Source organism: Oryx dammah, unplaced genomic scaffold, assembly GCF_014754425.2.
Source record: "Oryx dammah isolate SB20612 unplaced genomic scaffold, SCBI_Odam_1.1 HiC_scaffold_19, whole genome shotgun sequence".
Taxonomy (NCBI): Eukaryota; Metazoa; Chordata; class Mammalia; order Artiodactyla; family Bovidae; genus Oryx; species Oryx dammah.
This window is the reverse complement of record NW_024070203.1, coordinates 32,017,223-32,031,550: the sequence shown is the minus strand read 5'-3', so window position 1 is coordinate 32,031,550 and position 14,328 is coordinate 32,017,223.

Below are 14,328 nucleotides of genomic sequence, written 5' to 3'. Positions count from 1 at the left end.
TGATTCTCTTTGGGCCACCTCTGAACTTTATCCTTTTTAGAACTTGGATATTTTAATTAAATTATTTTTTTTCATGTGTGTCCTCTTCTAGAGTGAGAATTTATTGAGAGATAAAGTCCGTGTATGGTGGGGCTGAGCTATGTCGTCTAGCACACGGCCTTGTTTTTCCTGCCTCCTTAGAAAGGGCTTCCCAGGTGGCTCAAATGGTAAAGAAATCGCCTGCACTGCAGGAGACATTGAGTTTGATCCCCGGGTCAGGAAGATCCCCTGGAGGAGGAAATGACAACCCATTCTAGTATTCTTGCCTGAGAAATCCCATGGACAGAGGAGTCTGCAGGTTATAGTGCATGGGGTTGCAAAGAGTCAGTCAGTCCTGACTGAGCATGCAGGCCTCCTTGGAAAAGGAGAGAGACCTTGCTTTCCTAGGGAACTCCCCACCCATAAAACACAAGCCTCCTCGTGATCCACAGTGTCACGTCTGAGAATCCACAAGCCTCGTTAGCTCTAACAACCCCTATTTGGCAGCAAACAGGGGCAGCAAAATGCTCGTCAGCTTGGGATGATTTCCCACTGCCACTGTACATCCAGGGTAAACGCAGGGCAGCCTCCCTACAGCTCGATTAGTACTGCTCCTGCTTCCACCTGTGGAGACAAGGGTCTGCAGGAAAAGCCTGGTCAGGCTCGTGCACGAAGGTCCCGCCGCCTCCCTGGAGGGGAGGCCACTTGACGAGCAGGCGGCCTTGAGTCCTCCTGCAGCAGCTCCCTTCCCAGCTTTGAAACCAGACGATCTCAGCAAGCGTACATGACAAGTGCTGCGCGCGGTTCACCACTAAAACCCCAGCAGGCGTCTCCCTCCTTGTCCTTCAGTTTCCTCATTTATAAGGCGGGTGTGTGATTCTCAAGCACTGGCTGTAGGAGCAACGTGGCGATTTTCTAGACAGCCTGTTATTTTAGAGCATACGTGCTTCTGGGATTATGATTACCACGTAAAGTTCCATTTCTCCAGGGACTTTCAAAATGACAATTTTGCACCCATGACGACTAAACACAGGAGTTTATTCAAAAACAGCTACTTTCTGGGCTGTTGTGACCAAATCCACATGAGCGTGATCTGGAGGAGCTGAAGGGAAAAGAAGGGGCAGAAAAGCAGATGAGGCCAGTCAGGCAAAGGGAGTCACAGTCCCCCCAGAGCTCAGGGGCGGGAACACCAGGGGACGCAGGGAGGACCCCAACCAGAGCAAACTCAGGTGATCTGAGGAGCCCATGGCCACAGTGGTCAAGCTGTGGGACCAGAGAGTCGGTGGGAGGGTGGGGACAGAAGGGTTGTTGTCATGCAGGAGATATACTACCCCACCCCGTAACCAGGGGCTGGAGGTGACAGACAGCATGTGGGCAGCGTGGTGGACACGGGGTGGCAGCAAGTGGATATCTTCTCTTCTCGGGGAGCAAGATAACAGAGCTTCCACGGAGAATGAGGGACTGACGATCTGAAGAAAGAGGAAAAGGTGTAGAACAGTATCTGGAGAAACTCAATCAGATTTGTCGTTAGTATGAATCCCCTAAACTGGGGGAACAGCCTCGCCCCAGGGAATGACAGCAGAGGGAGGCAGCACCAGGGTTAAGGGCGTGAGCTCTCGTGCTTGGTTATTCCACTTTGTTCCAAGAGCATCCACGTGTTGTTAGCAGATGGTCCTGTGTATGTGCCTCTCTGTTCCTAAGTCCTAGAGGGCTTGGAGCCACTTCACTCAGTGACACAAACCTGGTACCAAAGCACAAAGAGTGAATCCTCCTTTTATTCATCTCAGCCACACGTGGTTAGTCTCCAAGTCGTGTCCTACTCTTTGCGACCCTATGAACTGTAGCCCACCAGGCTCCTCTGCCCATGGGATTTCCCAGGCAAGAATACTGAAGTGGGTTGCCATTTCCTTCTCCAGGGAATCTTCCTGACCCAGGAACTGAACCTAGGTCTCCTGCATTGCAGGCAGATTCTTTAATGACTGAGCTATGAGGGAATCCTGACCACCAGACACACGTGGTCATCCCCAGCCCTCAAGTGACACACAAGTACAAAGCCCCCCTTCATCTCATCTTCCTCCCGACTCACATTTTGCAAACCTGCAGTGGTCATCCCACGGCCCCTCTCTTGGCTGCCTGAGCACTCGGTGAGCTGTGGTTGCAACTCCATTCCCTTGGTTACTGAGATCCCCTCAGCCAGAAAGACCTCTGGACCAAAGACTCCTCCACCCCTGACTCAGTTACACACCTTCAGTCTTGAGTGTGTCACCTGGTTTACCTGCTGCTAAGCTACTAAGTCGCTTCAGTCGTGTCCGACTCTGTGTGACCTCATAGTCGGCAGCCCACCAGGCTCCCCTGTCCCTGGGATTCTCCAGGCAAGAACACTGGAGTGAGTTGCCATTTCCTTCTCCAATGCATGAAAGTGAAAAGTGAAAGTGAAGTTGCTCAGTTGTGTCCAACTCTTAACCCCATGGACTGTAGCCTACCAGGCTCCTCTGTCCGTGGGATTTTCCAGGCAAGAGTACTGAAGTGGGGTGCTGTCGCCTTCTCCGAAGTTTGATCGGAAGGCATCTCAAAGGACATCAGTGTAGCTGATTATCAAAGCGAAACAGGACATAGGAATATCAGCGATTCTGAGAAGAAGCTCTGTTCCTACCAGCTTCCCACCTCCCCAGGTAAAAACCAGCCATAGCACAAAACACAAGCCTCTGAGATGAGAGGTGAGAGGTGAGAGGAAGGAGGATTTCGGCCCAGGAGCTCAGGATGGGAGGGCAACACACAGGGAGGCTCCTGGGCTCCTCACTGCCCCCAGGCCTCTGAGAAAGGGCACTCCCCAGGCCTCCAACCCAGAACCAAGCAGCACAGAAAGAATTCCAGGAAAGGCCAGTCTCTCTTGGCCGAGAATCAGGAAGAGGGTGGCCAGATCACGGAAAACCATTCTGGAAACTTGTCTCTAGGTGGGCAAACACCAACAGAGAGCCCACTGCCGTCTCCCTCTCTGCCAGTTTCCAGTCGCCAAAAAGGGATTTGAACTTGCTCATCCCATCCTGCCTGTGGGGCTGGGAGCAACCTCCAGGCTGACCCAGGAGCCAAGCTTTTTCCCCCACCCCCTAAGCTTTTTCCCCCACCCCCTAGGCAGTGTCCCCCGGGCCCAGCAGCAGCAGAGCTGCACCCCTCCCAACCCAAAGGAGACAGGCAGATGTGAAGTGGACACTGGCCCTGTATCCCCCATGCCCTGGTATTGCCCTGAGACCCCCTCCCGCCCAAAGGCCCCAAGTTCTGGTCTGGAGGCTCCTTCTGCACCCCAGCATTGAGATCAGGGGTGTACCAGTCACCCCAGACAAACCAATCAAGCCAAACAAAGGCCACAAGAAATCTGAATTTAAACTGTCATTGGAGCCGCAGCCACAAAATTATCCAGGACCTGATCGAATGCAGCTTGAATAGGACCCAGAAGCTCCTGACACCATAGACAAAATCGAGCGGACACTCCAAAGTCACCTGCCACACAAGAACCAAGAAATATCACAAACTGAGGGAGAAAAGACGACCGACAGACACGGACACTTATCAGATGTCAGGATGAGCTGAGAGGAACTTTAAACGTTGTCATCATAGAAGGGCTTCGAGTACAATTTCAAATCCTTTTGAAACTGGTGGAAAGTAGACATGGAAATCCTACAGACAAAGAGAAGTTAGAGGTGGACATTCTAAAGCAGACAGGTATAACCAGGAAAGTAAAACCACTGTTACTGAATGGGCTGAGTAGCAGCATGGAGACGACAGAGGGTAAAACCACTGGACTTAGTGACAGATCAATAGTATTTGCCCATCTGCTCAAAGGAGAGAAAACAAATGGAAAAAAAAAATGGAGAGAGTGTCGGGAGAGAAAACAGCAGAAGGAGCAGCACCCATGCTGCCAGGGTCCCAGAGGGGAAGAGGGGAGTGGGGCTGGAAGCCTCCCAAAGCAGTAACAGTGCAAACTTCCCAAATGTGGAAACTGAGAGACGGAAACCTACATCTTCAAAAAGCTGAGAAAACCGGAAATGGGAGGGATGCATGGGAACCCATGCCAGGACAGATCACATTATCAGCTTACAACACGGTGACTTGCTAAAAACTAAAAGCAAAGAAAAAAGTCCTAAAAGCCACCAGAGGAGAAACCAATTTGCAGGAGGACAGATTTTTGATCTGAAGACCTGGAGGCAGAGGGAAGCGCCCAGGCTTCTGTAAGCACTCAGAGAAAAGCTGCTATTTCTGTAACTTCGAGGAATGAAGAGGGAAGGAAGGAAAACTCAGAGCACGTGTTGCCAGCAAACCAGCCCCTGGAGAATGGACCCCGAAGTCCCCCAGCCAGAGAGAAATGGTTGTGAGGGTCATTTGAAGCTTCAGAAGGAGGAACAGATCTTAGAATGCATAAAAATGGGGCAAATGATGCAGCTAAATCATACGTCATGATCGAGGCAAATTTTATAAAATTATCTGCTATGTTGAAGTTACACCTACGAGACTTGCACTGACAGAGTAAGAGAGTCCAGGGACCTGAGTGGACATGTGGCCTCCCCATGTCCCTGGGATCAGTGAGCCCTTGCTGCTGGCCAGTCGAGAGTCCTTCAGGCTGTGAGACACAGAGCAAGTACCGGGAAAGACAAGCAGGGCAATGTCCTCAAGATCACTCTAAAGAAATCAAGTTCAGTTGAGTCCAGTCGCTCAGTCTTGTCCGACTCTTTGCGAACCCATGAACTGCAGCTCACCAGGCCTCCCTGTCCATCACCAACTCCCGGAGCTCAACCGAACCCATGTCCATCCAACCACCTCATCCTCTGATGTCCCCTTCTTCTCCTGCCCTCAAACTTTCCCAGCATCAGGGTCTTTTCCAGTGAGTCAGCTCTTTGCATCAGGTGGCCAAAGTATTGGAGTTTCAGCTTCAACATCAGTCTTTCCAATGAACACTCAGGACTGATCTCCTTCAGGATGGACTGGCTGTATCTCCTTACAGTCCAAGGGACTCACAAGAGTCTTCTCCAACACCACAGTTCAAAAGCATCAATTCTTTGGCACTCAGCTTTCTTCACAGTCCAACTCTCACATCCATACATGACAACTGGAAAAACCATAGCCTTGACTAGACGGACATTTGTTGGCAAAGTAATGTCTCTGCTTTTTAATATGCTGTCTACGTTCATCATAACTTTCCTTCCAAGGAGTAAGCATCTTTTAATTTCATGGCTGCAAGACGAACTGATAAATTAGGCTTCATCAAAGCTAAGAACTTGCCTCTGTCAAAGACACTGTAAAAAGCAAGAAAAGATAGGATAACAATTGAGGGAAAATATTTGCCATGAAAGATTAGTATCTTGCATAGATGGAGAACTCACAAAGCTCAACAGTAAGGCATAACTAATTCAATTAGACGATTGGTAGAAGATATGAAAAACGTGATTCAGTGTGGAGAACAAACAGATGGCTAAGATGCACGTGACAGCTGGAGTAAGCGAAGTGTCCACACCCACGCTGGTGAGGATGTGGTGGGAAAGCCCAGTGGTGCCCTCCCTCTAGAGACCATGTGGCAGCTTCTCATGTAACTACACACGCGAGTCCCAGGCAGCCCAGCGATGGAGAAAGGGAGACCTATGACTGCACAAAATCTGAACATTTGCAGTGACTTTACTTGCAAGAGCCCAGAACAGGAATAACCCAGATGTCCTTCAGCGGGTGAATGACTGAACACACCACGCAGGGCCCATCTATACCTTGGAGTTCTACTCAGCCACAGAGGAGAATGAGCCACTGGCACCCAGAGCAGCCTGGATGGAGCCCCAGGAACTGTGCCAAGTGAAGGGCTAATCCCAGTGGATTACGCATGGTGTAACTCTGTTCCTAAAACACTCCTGAAATGGCAAATGTGTGGAGACTGACAACAGGTTGGTGATGGCAGTGGGCCAGGGAGGGAACTGGCGGTGGTGGGGGCAAGGGGTGCAGGGGTGGTTGGAGGCTGCAGTGATAGGACATCTGTGTCTCCATGTACTGATGTCAGAGCCCTGGTCCTAACACAGGATCACTGTTGGAAGAAACCAAGCAAAGTGTCCATGGGAAATATCTGTATTATTTTTACAACCGCCTGTGAATCTACAGTAATATAAAATATTTAAGAGAAAAGCTAGACCCAAACTTAATCCCAACTTAACAAAATTAATGGACCAAAAGTTTCTAACACCAGCAAACATCTGGCCAATATTTACATCTTCTGTTAAAATTTGAATACTTAAATTAATCTTCAAGCTGGTAGTGTATAGCACCTCATTAAGACTCGATTTCTGTTTAGAAAACTACAATTTGTTTATAGTTTTTTATGCTAATACCTCATCCTCTTGGGCAACATTCCACATGAAAATTATACCTACAAGACTACACTTAGAACAAGAAAGGAAATAGTTTAATATACCAAACTATGCTCAGGGTCAGAATAAAAACTGAAATTTTAATTTCTTTTTTACTTGAGAAACACTTTAAATAACATAGGAAATTTCAACTAATTTAATTTGGAAAAGAAGCTATGACCAACCTAGACAGCATATTAAAAAGCAGAGACATTACTTTGCCAACAAAGGTCCATCCAGTCAAAGTTATGGTTTTTCCAGTAGTCATGTATGGATGTGAGAGTTGGACTATAAAGAAAACTGAGTGCTGAAGAATTGATGCTTTTGAACTGTAGTGTTGGAAAAGACTCTTGAGAGTCCCTTGGACTGCAAGGAGATCCATCCAGTCCATTCTAAAGGAGATCAGTCCTGGGTGTTCATTGGAAGGACAGATGCTGAAGCTGAAACTCCAATATTTTGGCCACCTGATGCGAAGAACTGACTTATTGGAAAAGACCCTGATGCTGGGAAAGATTGAAGGTGGGAGGAGAATGGGATGACATTCTGTGGGATGTCAGAAGAATGGGATGACAGAAAGAGGATGAGATGGTTGGATGACATCACTGACTCAATGGACATGAGTTTGAGCAAGCTCCAGGAGTTGGTGATGGACAGGGAAGCCTAGCATGCTGCAGTCCTTGGGGTTACAGAGAGTCGGACATGACTGAGTAACTGAACTGAACTGAACTGAATTTTGAAAATATGTATCTTTTCTGTAATATCCATGCTGTTTAGAGCAAGAGTAAGGTTTCATTTGGTTTCCCTGTATGGGCCACTGCCCATAACCTTTTTGGGCTTCCCCAACGGCTCAGTGGGTAAAGAATTAGCCTGCAATGCAAGAGACACGGGAGACATGGGTTCGATTCCTGGGTGGGGAAGATCCTCTGGAGTAGGAAATGGCAGCCCAGATCAGTGTTGTTGCCTGAAAAATCTCATCCACAGAGGAGCCTGGCAGGCTACTGTTTAAAGGTTCTCAATGAGTCAGACACCACTGAGTGACTAAACACACGTTTCATTTGAAGGATTTTTTTGTTTTGTCCTTATAACATTTAATTGAAAGCACGATACACAGGACCTGGCAACCTCAGTCCCAGATGTGCTATTTATTTAAGCAGCATACACATGGGAGAAGGATGTGTCTAGATGACAGTAAACTGAGGTGACAGTCAGTACCCTTGTTTATAGACTAAAACAGCAAACTTAAAATAACAGTTGGAATAATGGAGTTTAATTAGCGTCTGAGGCTAAAGCTCAGCTCTAGTCTCTCTCAGAACCTCATTGGTCAAGAGTGGTAGTACCCAGGGTCTCACCATACTCAGGCCCAGTGGTCAGCATACAGAGGCTCACCCTCAAGTGCCCAGCATACCCAAGCTCATGAAAACAACGTGTGCCACACACACACACACACACACACACACACACATGTCTTCACTGACCTTCCCCATCATCCACTTGAAGATCACGGCTTGTTGCTGCACTAATTTAAAAGAACAGACATGATGTATCAGCTCAATGGATTCTTATTCTAAACTGAACAGTTAGCACATCATTCCAACCTCTTGTGTCGGTCGCTCTTATAGATAAAAAGAAAAATGTCTCAGCCTCCCTGTTACATTGACTCTTATTCTTGCTGTGTTTGTCCAGAAGGGCTCAAACACTCAAACAGAGAAGTCCCTAATGAGTTATACCTATTAATAAATCCAGGCAGTCAGTCTTGCTGATTAACCAGGACATCAGCAAGGAAGTGTCCTCACCTTACAAGGCAATATTTAAAAAGGAAAAAAAAAATTCATACAGAGCACAAATGCTTGCAACATAGTATATTACCTCAAAAGTAATTTAGGATTTACCTCTTTATCTCCACTCCCAAATGCATTAACTTTGAACCAAAATCAATAAACCTTCAAAAGGGATACCCAAATAAAAATAATAGTAATTGGGGTGATCTTAAACATATGTGTCCAAAGGATATTTTTCCTGAGTTTAGTGTTCATTGACTTGGAAACAAAGGAGAAGGGCATTTTCACACCTAGAATCATTTTATCTATTGGCTTTTCTATCCAGGATTTGTTCTTAATGTTATTTTTTAAGAAGTAATTTCATCTCAAAGATAAGGAACATTTGTGACCACTTTGGGCCCCTCTGTGGGTTGCAGTCCCTGTGCCCTCCCCTGCCCCACTATCTCGGGTTGTTACATGAGGTGGAATAAGTACAGTAACTGGTAAGGGTCTGGACATCCTCCTCCATGCCATTACATCATCACAGAGCTCAGAGCCTGCTCAGGACAAACTGAACGCCAGAGGCCAAGGGGCTTTGTCGGGGATCCCTGGAGACTCTCAGTGTTTGGAGAGCAGCCTGTGCTTTGAACCTGTAGATCAATAACTGGAAGCAAACACGGTCCCAGGACCATCTGTGATATTTGTCATCCAGCCCACCGTTATTGTACAGGTAAAGTATCCACCTTGCACCCAGGCTCTGGGGTCTGAGAGCCCACGGCCTGTCCCCCGACCATGCGTCTGCAGCACAGGTGGCAAGAAGGCTCAGAGAGCAGGCATCCCACACCTGGGGCCTCAAGAGGATGAAAAAGTGGTGAAAACTCCCACAGGTCGCGAGGAACGCTCCTTTTCCTTTGAGTCTTCCTACCTATTCTTCAAAGTGAGACACTGGTGGTGACCCCACCAGCAATGATGCTGAGGCCTCAGGGGTCTCCAGGGCCAGACGGGCACCAGGTGCCAGTGACCGAGGCTGGCATGAGACACCAGGAGGGCCAGGGCCTCTCTGAAAGCACTTTCAGCGATATTTTTTTTAAGACTGCAGAGTACAAACAAATCGTGACTCCTAATAAGATTTAATATTTGGCCTTTACACACCAAACTGTAATCCTTATTTTAATAAAAAAAACAGAGAGAGAACCATGTCACCCCCTTCCTCACTCTCCCCACAAGGCAGCCTTGCATCAGCACCTGCACTGTTCCATTTAATCCCAACAAAGTCTGAGCATGAAATATCACAGTCCCCTCTGCAGATAGGGACACCAAGGCTGGGAGATAAGTGGGTGGACTGGGTCACACAGCGAGGAAGAAGGAGCTCTCCGCACTCAGCCTCCATACTCTGGACTCTCAGCACTCTGCCCCCAGCTCCATGAGCAGAAGGCTCAGTGCAAATGGCTCGGCCACAGCCAGTGCAGGACACAGAGGCCCATGAGTCGTGACCTTCTGCCTTTAAGGAGGGTCATCTCAGTGGGGTGGGGGGATAAGCCCCGAACTGGAACCATGGGGCACTGGGCTCATACCCCCAGCCCCGCCGCGGGGAAGCCAGCCACATATTCATCCCACAGCATCTCACGCACAGGTGAGACCCTGGACATCCTATGAGGGTGGCCCCTGGGGCCACGGCCACCTGGCCGTGACCGGGGTCAGCTTTGCAGGAAGCTTGCTCCGTACTTTATCTGGTCAAGACTTGGTGCCAGAGTTCTGGAGGCTTAGGTTGGAAAACCCCTGAGGGCTGTCATCCGTGTGTAGGTCTCCATGTGCCATTCCATCTGTTTGTCTGTCTCCTCTTTCTCAGTCCTTGGTTTGCCTTTTTCTGACTTTTGGGGAGTCCCAAGAACTCCTCTGGAGAAGGCAATGGCACCCCAGTCTAGTACTCTTGCCTGGAAAATCCCATGGATGGAGGAGCCTGGTAGGCTGCAGTCCATGGGGTCACGAAGAGTGGGACACGACTGAGCGACTTCACTTTCACTTTTCACTTTCATGCATTGAAGAAGGAAATGGCAACCCACTCCAGTGTTCTTGCCTGGAGAATCCCAGGGATGGGGGAGTGTGGTGGGCTGCAGTCTATGGGGTCGCACAGAGTTGGACACAACTGAAATGACTTAGCAGCAAGAACCCTTCTAGGATTCCACTCATGCATTCACGGTGCTTCTGAGCACCTCCTGTCTTGGGTACCTAAGCCACTGCTTAGGTATCACTGTGCACGCAAGGGCTTCTGTCTCCTGGCATATCTTTCACGACTGAAAGTGACGTGTAGACTCTGCTCTTCCATGTGGGTCTGTCTGCTACCCTTCATACTTTCAACAAACAGTTGTCCCCAGTGTTTCCTCCATATTCATACCTGGCACCGTATCAGATGGTGCTATCAAATAAGATTCAGGAAATTCATCATAAGGAGTATTATCTTAAGCCCCACTTTTACTCATTTCAGTGGTTCTCTTTCCTGTCTGATGTTCTGAGCCATCTGGTACTTCTATGCTGTTTAGAGACCATTCTCTCTACCTGCTCAGCAAGGGCTGGTTTGCAAGCAGTCATCTGTGTTACAGGAGACCTAAGTTGCTGCAAGGAGATCCAGCCAGTCCATCCTGAAGGAGGTCAGCCCTGGGATTTCGTGGGAAGGAATGAAGCTAAAGCTGAAACTCCAGTACTTTGGCCCCCTCATGCGAAGAGTTGACTCACTGGAAAAGACTCTGATGCTGGGAGGGATTGGGGGCAGGAGGAAAAGGGGACGACAGAGGATGAGATGGCTGGATGGCATCATGGACTCAATGGATGTAAGTTTGAGTGAACTCCGGAAGCTGATGGACAGGGAGGCCTGGCGTGCTGCGATTGTGGGGTCGAAAAGAGTCGGACACGACTGAGCGACTGAACTGAACTGAACGACTGAACTGCACTGAACTGAAGTTGTTTACCCCTTGATCCTGAAGAATATTTTCACTGGACATTGAATTCATGGTTCATGTTTATCTTTGTCCCATACAAAGAATGGCGCCAATACCAGTTCCTTCTAGTCCTATGGTTCTGGACAAGGAGTTGCTGTCACAGCAACAGTTTTGCTCTGAAGACACTGGTCCGTCTTCTGCCTGCATCGACATTATTTATTCCCCTAGTTTTCAGCAGTTTAACGTGATCTGTCCTGGCATGGGTTCCCATGCTTCCCTCCCATTTCCAGTTTTCTCAGCTTTTTGAAGATGTAGGTTTCCGTCTCTCAGTTTCCACATTTGGGAAGTTTGCACTGTTACTGCTTTGGGAGGCTTCCAGCCCCACTCCCCTCTTCCCCTCTGGGACCCTGGCAGCATGGGTGCTGCTCCTTCTGCTGTTTTCTCTCCCGACACTCTCTCCATTTTTTTTTCCATTTGTTTTCTCTCCTTTGAGCAGATGGGCAAATACTATTGATCTGTCACTAAGTCCAGTGGTTTTACCCTCTGTCGTCTCCATGCTGCTACTCAGCCCATTCAGTAACAGTGGTTTTACTTTCCTGGTTATACCTGTCTGCTTTAGAATGTCCACCTCTAACTTCTCTTTGTCTGTAGGATTTCCATGTCTACTTTCCACCAGTTTCAAAAGGATTTGAAATTGTACTGGAAGCACTTCTATGATGACAACTTTAAAGCTCTTCTCAGCTGATCCTCATGTCAGACTCAGCTCTGTGTTGGCGTCTGTTGGTCATCCTGGTCAGTCCACACACACAGAGGAAGTCCGACCAAAGGTGGTCCCATCTCAGTGCCCCCTTGTCCTGCGTGGAGGCTCGGAGCGCTGCCTGGAACCCCCCACACCTGGGATGTTCTCCACTCTCACCTGGAAGAGCCCGGACAGCCCTTGCAGAGAAGGGGCACGACAAGACATACAGATCATCACGTCCACCCAAGGGACCAGGCCACACCGGGCCCTTCACCGGGTCTCTAACAAATCAGAGCGAGATAAGGAATAATCGTTGTAGAATCTGTCTACCTATTGTTTTAAGATATACTTCTCATCTACACTGGGTACAGATTTTGTCTTAACTTTCTAGCAAATAACTCATTTCTACCGTTTCTCTCTCTTTCTTCATCTTTGTTTTTTGGAGGATGTGTGAATGCAAGGTCCACTCCGCTCCCCTCCACCTCCCGCTTCAGAAGAGTGCTCTGAGGGCACGGGAACAGAGGGGAGGGGAGATGGGGGGGTGCTGGGGAGGGGAGGCGGGGGAGGGGAGGCGGGGGAGGGACAGGAAAGAGCAGAGAGGGGCTCAGAGATGCTGCCCCTTCTCCCAGGAGCCGGGGACATGGCCACAGCTGCCCCACCATAGGTGCTCGCTCCACAGAGGGAACCACTCAGGTGAGACCCATCCCAAATCAGTGCCACCAGGGAGCCCCTCACAACCCCCTTCCCAGGTGGCTGTTCCCAGGATCTGTTCTGGGGGCAGTCAGAGGGACTCAGGACTGTGGTCTGGTCCCACCTTCCCACCACTTGCCAGCTGCTGGCCTGGCACTAGGCAGAGGGCAGGCTCCCTTGAAGCCCAGTTCCACTCCCCGAGGGTTACGCAGGGTCCTCCCCATTTGAGCCACTGCTGACAACATCGTTTCCACAAGAAGATGAACTTTGACCTTCAAACAACCCACTCATGAATCAACTTTGAGATCACAATGCGTTTATCAGCTACGAAATCCCTGTGGTTAAAATTCAGTGATTCTGTTCAGCAATGTTGCTGCTCATCAGACAGCACCGGGTAAAGCCAGGACCTGTTCTGTTGGAGCAGGTGTCCTGGGAGTGCTTTCTTCTCTGTTTCTCACAAGTTTGGGCTGTTTTCCTGTGAAACCAGGTCCCCATGCCTCTGTTTCCCTCCTCTCTTGGACTATCTGCAAACACCAAATGGAGCCAATTATTTACTGACAACGGAGCTCAAACACACTGGCCAGGAATAGAGGAGACGGGCTTTAGTGTTTCTGGAAACACTAAGTCCGCAGGCTAGTAAGTTTAAAAAGAAGGAAAGAAAGGCTGGACCTGAAGCATCATGTGAAGCTCTCACTCTGCAAACCCTACAAATTACCATCCATTAAGTAACCACATGTGACATCACCCGAGTCTGCTGGTCCTCACGGGGCCTGCAGAACCACAGAGTACAAGCGGCTGTGGGGCCGCTATGTGGAAGATACATTTGACCTCATATCCTGGGCATTTCTGCTCAGCAGCCTGTCTATCCCACAGGACCCAGGGTGGGTGGTAGCTTTCTGCAGACAGACGGGGCACGAGTCTGTTGCTTTGGGCACATTCGACCAGCCTCCTCGTACAAACAGCAAATCCAGTACAGAGCCTGAGGAAACTAACTAATCCTAATTAAGAAAAAAAAAAAATACAAAAAATGACCCAATCTCCTAACTCTAGGGACATCAAATGTGAAGAGAATGCCAGCTAGTTTTCAGAAATGTATCAACCTTCCCCCTGCCATCAGACTGGCACTGTGGTCAATGGGAGTACCCGACCCCCTGCCCTATGCGACCACCGTGATCTCCCGCCTTTGAGGGGCCGCTGGCATCAAGGCCACACCAGCCCCCTCTCCACCTCGCGGCTCTTGAGAATCAAAGGCTGCTCTGCCTGGAGTAAACCCCTGGTGCTCATTCCTCTGTGGATTTCTTTCTAACATGAAGTTTAATTTCAGTGTCACTACTTGGAAAATAATTTTTAAGCAACATGTGGACACAGCTGTTTCTGCTTGGTATAGTTTTGAACTTGCAGTGAATTACATCTTCCTTTAAAAGGGGGGCCTCTTTCTGCTTCTCTGTGAAAGCAGAAGTCAAATAATTACAAATTGATAATAAACACGTCTGAACTTTCCTCTCCGACCCCCAAGCCCAGGAATCCGTCCATGGCCTCTGTTCTTATTTGGTCTCCCATGTTTTAGCAGAGAAGTTTCATCTGTTCCGATGCATGAACTTCGTGCATAAACACCGTTTAGGTTTTAACACTCTTCGTTTAGTTTGATAAACAAGAAGAAGAAAGAAAATGCTACCCAAACTGAATGATCACTCTCTAGCCAGAAAAATGTTGCTGTCAGACAATCCATTATTCTTTACCAGCTGAGCCACAAGGGAAGCCCAATTCATTGACTATGTGACATTAAAAAGAAAAGTGAGTGTGTTAAAACG